Source organism: Ictalurus punctatus, chromosome 4, assembly GCF_001660625.3.
Source record: "Ictalurus punctatus breed USDA103 chromosome 4, Coco_2.0, whole genome shotgun sequence".
NCBI classification, from domain to species: domain Eukaryota; kingdom Metazoa; phylum Chordata; class Actinopteri; order Siluriformes; family Ictaluridae; genus Ictalurus; species Ictalurus punctatus.
In genome coordinates, this window is record NC_071284.1 from 2,915,445 (window position 1) to 2,925,167 (window position 9,723).

The 9,723-nt window shown below is 39.0% G+C and overlaps 1 pseudogene; it reads right to left on the reverse strand.

Annotated features, from left to right (window-relative positions):
- Nucleotides 1-494: 494 nt before the first annotated feature.
- LOC108264571 (dynein regulatory complex subunit 4-like) lies at nucleotides 495-5,639 on the reverse strand (annotated as a pseudogene).
- Nucleotides 5,640-9,723: the final 4,084 nt, after the last annotated feature.

The window sequence follows — 9,723 nt, forward strand, 5'->3', positions numbered from 1 at the left end:
TGAGGGGACGGATGGATTGAAGTTAATTCTAAACCCCACCAGTGGGGAAATGAAGCTGACCAAAAATCAACATTGATTCACTGTTTGTCTTTTCATCACTGAAAAGCAATGAATTCTCAACACTGATTCAATATTATTTAGCACTGAATATTCAACCTCAACCAATGTGGTGATGATTCTGATGGAATTTCAACATTGAATCAATGTCACCTTGCTATCTGGGATATGTTACAAACCACTAGTTAGCTAAATAACATTAGAGTCTAGTCGTTTGTTGTTAAATGTATGTTTAAGGTTTAAATATGGAGTTAAGGCTGAACTAAGAACTAAGAACTTTTATTACTGTTTCAGCCTCCGAAGAAGAAATGAACAGGGAAGTCGCACACATACAAATAAGATAACATTCAATATATATATATATATATATATATATATATATATATATATATATATATATATATATATATATATATTCTTATTATTTATGCTTTTTTTAATATAGATCTCAAAAAATTTGAATATTGTGGAAACGTACACTTTTCCCTGTAATCTAATTAAAAGAGTGGAACTTTAATATTTTCTAGATTCATTACACACAAAGTGAAATATTTCGAGCCTTTTTTTTGTTTTAATCTTGATAATTACGGCTTACAGCTCATGGAAATCACAAATCCAGTATACCAAAATATCAAAATAAAGAATTTATAATACGGAAAGGCACTGGGCTCTAAATTGGAGGCAGGAAGGACCTTGCTAAGCGGTCCCTCTTTATTCTCTGGTGTCTGTTTGAGCATCAGTTTCCTCTCCTGAAGAAGGTTTTTAAAGCCGCTTTCTGCTGCACCTCCAGGATGGCCTTGTCGAACTTCTTGTACAGTTCATCAGAATCCTGCTTCATCTGCCGACCATGAAATGAGAGACAGGGGGATTTTGAGTAACTTTATTCCTTAAATAACTTACCCCCCCCTTCCCCCCTCTCTCTCTCTCTCTCTAGCTCACCTTACTGAATATGTGTTTCAGAAGTCCATGCTCAAATTTCAGGTCCTTCAGCTCTGTATCTGCCACTTTGAGACGTGCTTTCGTTCCCTGATGGAGGAATAAAATGGGATCAGTTAGAAATTGTGGTGTGTTTAGTACTCACACACACAGTAACCCTCTCAAACACATGAGAGGAATAAAACACTTCAGGCTGTTTTATATAACATGCTGTTATTGGAAAATAATCAGTAACTGTAACTCCACTTCAGTACACTTCACGTCAGCACTTGTCGTTCATTATTTTCCTATAACAGCACACCTCCGAGGGTGTTATTCCTTACATAATACAAGCTAACTAAAGGTATGTAGTATGTAGTAATGGAACGATAATTAAACAGTGAAAGTGATGACGCAACTTCAGTGCAGACCGAGATTAAAAGAGACACATACCACCAGTAAGCTTTTGTTCTTCTGATAGTCGGTGAGCTGTTTCTGCAGCTCTGACACTTCCTGCGTGGCTTTCTGCAGTAGCTCCGTCAGTTGCTTGTTCTGCTGCAGCACATTGAGCTTTTCCTTCTCCAACGTTTCATCCTTCTTGTTCTTTTCAGCCACTTCCTCCTGTAATTACAGTCAAAGGGAGAACGAAGAGCTTTAATGACACGCAGGGATCAGAATAAAGCTGAGATCAATCAGAGATCCAAATAGGTGAGGAGTTATGACTGACTCATTGGTATGATTACTGAGTAACAATTTTACCCAAGCAAAAGAGATGGATAGATAGATAGATAGATAGATAGATAGATAGATAGATAGATAGATAGATAGATAGATAGATCGATCAAAGTACTTCCTGGAACACTTGCTGCAAACAAAATGGAGATTATGCAGATAAATGATGCACTTCTGTGACACCCATTTGCAGCAAATGAATAATTAAGGTGTTAAGGATGGATGTACTGATGACTTAAGCAATACTAGATAGATTATAAGAATAAATCTAAGGTAAAGCTAACTAGCAGGAGATGATAACTCTACTCAACGTACCTCAAGCGAGTCGATTTGGTTCACGCTCTCGTAAGTGAGATCCTTATAATAGTTCTTTATATTACTGAAGGCTTTATCGTGGCTCTTTATCAGTTTCTTAATGTGGGCATGCTTCCGTTGCTCAATGTCGTGTATTTCAGTCTTGAGCCTCAGGTCTAGCTCCTCTTGCTGTTCTTCCAGCTTCTTCTCATACGTAGCCTTGATTACTGTAGATAAACATCAGCACGTTAGGATGTGGTACAATACTCCAGGTACAGGTACATTTCATTTCATGGAGAGTCAAAGACAGACGCTGTTAACACAGTACCTCGTAATTTTTCCTCAAATTCACTTCTGAGCTTGGTGATCTCCTTTTCATGGCTCTGTGGAAACAAATGAGTGTCTATTAACATGACAGTATTGATGAATAATCTGAAGGTCCAGTACAGACGTCTGCATTATATTTACTAACTCACTGAAAGAAAGAACAGAATCGAAGCTCTATGCTTAAGATATTGAAACAGTTTAATCCTTATTGTCACCTTTAATTTGTAAAATGTAATTGCAAAAAAACGTTAGGGCTTTTTAAGGACCCATGGACACACTGCTTAGTGCATGGTGACATAACATTACGTGACTGAAGTCTGACATAAACCACATAATCTAAGGCAGGAGGCTCAAACTCAAATTCTGCCTAGGTAGGAGGTTCTGTAACAAGGCAGACTCCACCCCCTGGACTTTTGGTTCTGCAGCAAGGTGTACCGGTACAAGTATCTGGATCAGGTATGACTTCACCTCTTGAACATAAATCTAAGGCTATTCTTTTTTTAAAAACATATTATTATCTATTCTAACCCAAACCCTAACCCTGGGTGCTCATATTTATTAAGGAAAGCATTTAAGAAGAACTCGCATGGGATTATCTCTGAACAAACATGTCTTAAGTTTCCCATCTCTTCTGTCTTTGCGTTCCATCGACTTTTCTTTTTTCAACATTATTTGTAGGTCTTTACACTAGGGGATCCATTTTGGGATTAGTAGCCAATCACTGAATCACACTAAAGGCCAGCACTCAGGCATTTCTGGATGGTTTTTGGGTACGTTTTCACATCACATGCAACAGATAATCCCTGATTTTATCCACTGAGTTTCAGAACTGTGTGATGGGAAAACACTTGAGTTTGTGACCTGTGATCTAAGGTTAATGATAAACAGACTAACAGGCACTCACCAGTTTTAGGCTCGTGATGGATTTCTCGTACAAGAGCTCCTGTTCTTTCGAATCCACTTTCAGCCTGTGTATGTCTCTCTGCAGCTCGCTCTCCAGGTCTGCCCGCTCTTTCTCCAGGAGTTTAGTGGCAACCACTCCCTCGTGCTTACACTCCGCAATGCTATTTTGATGTTCTAACAGCATGTCTTTAATCTTCTCCTTGTACTTCTGTAAAAAAAAACAAAAAAACATCAGAACATAAGATGCATCCTTTTAGACACTTCATTTTAGACATTTTCTGAATCACTGAAGAACGCTGATCATTATTACTCATACCCTGATCTCTTGCTGATGTTTCTCTGCAGACTCTTCCAGTTCTTTATCCGTGTTCCTTATTTCTGCTTTCTTCTCCTCTATCTGGCTTTTCGTGATCTCCCAAAAGCCTTGTATCTTATCTCTCTCCTGCTGGAAGTAATTGCGCTCTTTTTGCTCCCGATCCAGCTCCTCACGCACCCGGATAATTTGCTTTTCCAGCTGATGGAGAATCAACATTAGTGGTGAATTACAGCACACAATGGAGTGTTACAAAGCAAATCAGTTACAAAAAACAATTCTTAGTTACTGCGAATCTACAGTGCAGTGCAAAAATAAACAAGCGTTTATAGCTGCTATATCGTAAGTGCTTGTTTCATTTACGTTCCACAACATTAAATGTAATTATAATGTATAAAAAATAATGTATCTTACATGAATTCTACTGCAAACCGCTGTAGAACATGAGGAATAAAACACTTCGGGATGTGCTGTTATAGGAAACTAATCAACTTCAAAGTGGTAACAGTAACGCTGCTTCATCACACCACACCATTGTTGATTATTTCCCATAACAGCACCTCCCCAAGTAGTTTATTCCATAGATAGCATACACTATAGACCTAACACAATAAAAGTCTTGTTGATGCAAGTTAAAGGTGCATTTTCAAGATTCAAAAACTTTTGCACTCGTATGTATGTTAAGCTCATCACGCCTCAGTCCGTGCTCAATGATTATGGGTTACTATATTTATACATTTATATTTAAGTGATTTATTTAGGATAAGACAATTTGCACATTTCTTAAACTTTACCTGCTCTTTCGACATTTCCTCCACAGTAGGTCCTTGGTCTACAGTACTGCTCTTTTCCTCCACAGTAGATGGTCCTTGGTCTACAGTACTGCTCTTTTCCTCCACAGTAGATGGTCCTTGGTCTACAGTACTGCTCTTTTCCTCCACAGTAGGTCCTTGGTCTACAGTACTGCTCTTTTCCTCCACAGTAGATGGTCCTTGGTCTACAGTACTGCTCTTTTCCTCCGCAGTAGATGGTCCTTGGTCTACAGTACTGCTCTTTTCCTCCGCAGTAGATGGTCCTTGGGCTACAGTACTGCTCTTTTCCTCCGCAGTAGATGGTCCTTGGGCTACAGTACTGCTCTTTTCCTCCTCAGTAGATGGTCCTTGGGCTACAGTACTGCTCTTTTCCTCCGCAGTAGATGGTCCTTGGGCTACAGTATCGTTCTTTTCCTTCGATGTAGATGGTTTTTGTGCTACAATACCGCTCTTTCCATTCTCTGTAGCTGGTTTTTGGGCTACAGTACTGCTCTTTACATTCTCTATAGATAGTTTTCGGGTTACAGTACTGCTCTTTCCATTCTCTATAGATGGTTTTCGGGTTACAGTACTGCTCTTTCCATTCTCTATAGATGGTTTTCGGGTTGAAGTACTGCTCTTTCCATTCTCTATAGATGGTTTTCGGGTTGAAGTACTGCTCTTTCCATTCTCTATAGATGGTTTTCGGGTTACAGTAATGCTCTTTCCATTCTCTATAGATGGTTTTCGGGTTGAAGTACTGCTCTTTCCATTCTCTATAGATGGTTTTCGGGTTACAGTACTGCTCTTTCCATTCTCTGTAGATGGTTTTTGGGCTAAAGTACAGAGCCTTACATTCGCTGTAGATGGTACTTGGTCTACAGTACTGCTCTTTTCCTCCACAGACTTCCCTGTTCCTTTCTTTTTCGGAGGCTGAAACAGTAATAAAAGTTATTAGTTTATTTAGCCTTAATTCCATATTTAAACCTTAAACACACATTTAACAACAAAAGACTAGACTAGGCTCTAATGTTATTTAACTACCTAGTGGTTTGTAACTATAAGTAAGCTGTATTGATTATTGAAATCTACCCTGTTAACTATGAAAAATATTTAACCCTTTAAATTGATCAAATATTTTATTTGCTCAAAATATAATATTTATACTTACCATGATCTTGCTTTAATTAGATAATAACTTTATTATTATTATTATTATTATTATTATTATTATTATTAGTATTAATCACCAGTACACCAAGACAAATTAATTGCTTGTAAACGTAAACCACTGATCTCTCTCTCTCTCTCTCTCTCTCTCTCTCTCTCTCTTTCCATACACACACAGCGGTGATGCGCGTCATAATTGAAGTGATTCTAATTCTGATTCTGACCTATGACGTCACTTCACGTACGTATATACAAGAACCCAGCGTGTTCAAATCTCGCGAGAAGAGAAATCAAGCCGTTGATTTGGGTGAAGTTGCAGTAGATGGCGCCAGAGACACGCAGTATATAGACCCCGTTTTTGGCGCGTGATATGTTAACGTGTCCGCCATATTGATCCGGGCAAGACTGCCCTATAAACAAATAGAATAGAATATAAACAAACCAAATCAAATTTTATTTGTCACATACATAAACATACATCGTTTGACACGCAGTGAAATGCTTTTTACGACCGCACCGATATGTAAAAGAGAATTTAAAAAAAAGATCGAATATAATAAAGATCAAAATATATAATAAGAAAAAATAAGGCGGGAAAAAGAATATAATATAGCGAGAATAAAACTAGAATATATGAATAGAAAATAAAAAAATTTACAATTTAGAATATAATACAAAATTACAATTATGTGTAGTAAAGTAGTAAAATTACAAAACTTAAAAGGAAACGTATTGCTTGTATTTCCTCATTTGTTAGTCTCTTTGGATAAAAGCGTCTGCTAAAGGAATAAATGTAAATGTAAAAATGTACAATTATACTAAATGGAGTAGAAAAACTGTACGAATGAGGTGTGCAAATTGTAGGGAGTGCAAAATATGATGTGAGTGAATGTAAGATATAAAATGCAATAACAGGCAGGATGAGGTAGTTAGTGGATGTTGTAGGCCTATGTGTGAGTCCAGTTCTAGTCCTTGGTGTTCCCCTGGTTGAGGGTCCGAATCGCCTGTGAGAGAAACTCCTCGTTCTCTCTGAGTTAGCCTTCTGGGAGCGGAAACGTTTCCCTGACCGTAACAGAGAGAACAGTCCATTGTTAGGATGGCTGAGCTCCTTCATTACCTTCCTGGCCTTGGTCCAGCACCACATGTTGTAAACGGACTGCAGGTCAGGGAGCTCAGTGTGGATGATACGCCCGGCTGTTCGCACCACCCTCTGGAGAGCTCGTCTGTCCTGCATGGTGCTGTTCCCAAACCACGCTCTGTTTATGATCTACATGGTGTACAAAAAAGGTTCTGTCTCCAGGTATTTACAATCTCCATAGTTAGACTTCGAAAATGCTTCATTGTCATAAGGAATTGTGAAAACTCACGCTCGTCAAGCATAGAATTGGCTTATTTTTCTCGGTTAATAAATGCTGAGACGTCCCTAATGTAATATAATTTCATTACATTGTACATCAAATATGCATGAAGTTTTTATTTTCATTGTGGAAATGGATTTTTTCTGTCTTAACCCCATGTTTTAGCTTTTCTTGTGCTCCAGGTCAGAATTCTGTTAGCAAAGCTTGTTCATTTTTAAATACTGAAGAAAAAAAAAAATCGAAATAGTGCGTGTTTAAGTGTTAATAACTGACCATCATTGTACCAAAATAGAACAAAATCGGCGAATACAAATCAAATAGTGAGACGCTGGCAGTCTGTCTGCTTTCTATATTTTATTAGCTATGAAAGGACACAGATATACTCCAAACAGACAATTACCAAGATAATTATAAGATAATCCTTTATGGATCCGGTAAAACGTTTACAGTTACAGTGGTAAAAAATTTATCTGATGATGATGATGATAATAATAATAATAATAACAATAACAAGCCACGATTTGATGACAAGCTATTAAATCATGATAGCCATGAAAAATGTCAGTACAGACGAAAATCTCGATTATGGGCAGTTCAGTTTATAATATAAATTATAATATAAGCTGAGACATTACTTTTGCCCGGACCAATATGGCGGCGATGTTGACATACGATCCAGCGGCCAGTGCGGCATGTATTTATATGTCTATGGTAAAAACGTGGCACTGACGTCGGATATGTGTCTCGTGTGTATTCTTTTTAGTTAATACATCACATTTCTAAACACGTCTAAACAACTTGTCCATCGAGCGCGCTCAAGCCATCCTGATATCATGTTTTATCACAAATCCGTCGTCATTCCGTCTTCTCCTTTCAACCTACTAGGTAGAGACTTTATGTTTAAACTGAAGTGTTCTCTTACAATGCATGATGGTAGATTCACTCTGTTAACTCCATCTAATCTGTGTTTTTCTTCTGTCTGCCATGTGGGTGATGAAGAGGCTTGTACCTGACAGGCTTGTTATTGTTAAGGTTAAAGGTCATGACTCCTGTAACACAGAACAGGTCCGTGGAAATTCACTTGCTGATGAAGTAGCTAGGTGGGTCTTGAAAGAGGGCTCGGGCCCCTTTGTCCAGAATAATGTCTCCATTTTTCACGTTTCCGCATTCTCTGACTCCTTGTGACATTGATGTTGCTATTTTACAGACACAGGTCTCTCCAGACGACCTCATGTTTTGGTCCTCAGAAGGTTGTTCCCCTTCGCCCACTGATGGTTTAATACACTACCCCGATGGCCGTCTCGCTCTTCCGTCGTCCGTCCTTCCATTCCTCGTGCGCCAATTTCACAGTGTTTCTCATGTCACGTGAAGAGGCGTAATCTCTGCGATAACATTGAGGTTTTGTATTCGAGACACTCACAAAAGTTGTTAAATTCTACTCCTCCATGCATGCTTAACTTGAGCAAGAGTAAATGTACAAGGGAAAACCGGCAAACATGATGCATTACCACCACCTATTGGTCCTTTTGAGACACTACAAATTCACACTTCACAAACATGCAAGCTATCAGAGGTCTCAAATATCTTCTAATTATCATGGATAAATTCTCTAAATACTTTCCATGCGCAAAGGAAAATGCCAATACCGTCATTAAAATTCTTGCAAAAGAAATAATCCCACAGTACGGTATCCCCCAAAACTATTGATAGTGACACCTTTTGTTTCCATAGTAACACAGAAAGTATATAAACTTTACAAATGTTTATATAAACATGCAAGTATATAAACATAGAGTGGCATTTTTTTATTCCATATCGTCCCCAGACCTCAGGTATTGTGGAAGGAAAAAATTGCACCATTAAGGAACGCATTACTAAGGGGCTTTTAGAGGACCCCTCAAGTGTTGGGTCGATCTATTTATTACCTGCCGCCCTATGCGAACTTCGCATGAGTCCTAATCAGAAAACTTAATTGTCTCCTTTTGAGATCATTATGGGCAGACCATTTCCCACTCCATAGACTAAGGGTAACCCAGGTGTTGGCTTTACAGGTGATCTGGACGTGATTGGTGGCGATTACACTCAGGCTCTCATCGAAAAATTGAACAGTATACACAGTGATGTTTCTGTTTCTCTCTCTCTGCCCACAGAACGGCCTACTCACTCTTTCCTCCAGGTGACATAATTCTCGTCAAAAGTCTAAAACCATGAAAGGTCATGGAAGCGGCGGTAGTGGCCGTTACGCATACTGCTGTCCTCACGGATCCACAACTCCAGTGGATTCACGCCCGCCACATCAAGCGCTGTCCAGCTGTGGCAAGAGACAATACTGCTATCAAGTAGCCCTTAGGAGGCCTCATCACATCTCACCTCAACACATCCTCAACAGATGAGAAAGGGGAACATTCACAATCAAGCTGCCCTGAGGAGGCCTCTTCTCATCTCATTTAACACATACACATATAGCTCTGTTTTGTATTAGAAATACACACACAGATCTTTTCTCTTGTGCTTCGTAGAGTTTCCACAGAGATCATGCACAGGTCCCTAAGAAGGCAATGATAAGTTTTAGGCATGATCTAATATCTAGTGTCCCAATTCCGAAGGTCTCTAGTCTGCGTCACGACGTCTCTGTATAAGAACAGATAGAATGTTTTTCTCTCCCTCAGATAGTTTGTTTTTCCATCTCCCCGGCTCCTATCCTCTTATCTCTTGTGTATAAATGAGTGCTTTGTTTATCTTTAAACTAAGAAGCCTTTGCACTGAACTCCGTGTCGGTCTGAAGCTTCTTCCCGGTACCGGACGAGAGGAAATCAGTCACTGCGAGGTCCAAATTTTGGTTCTGACTGGTATCGGACAAGAA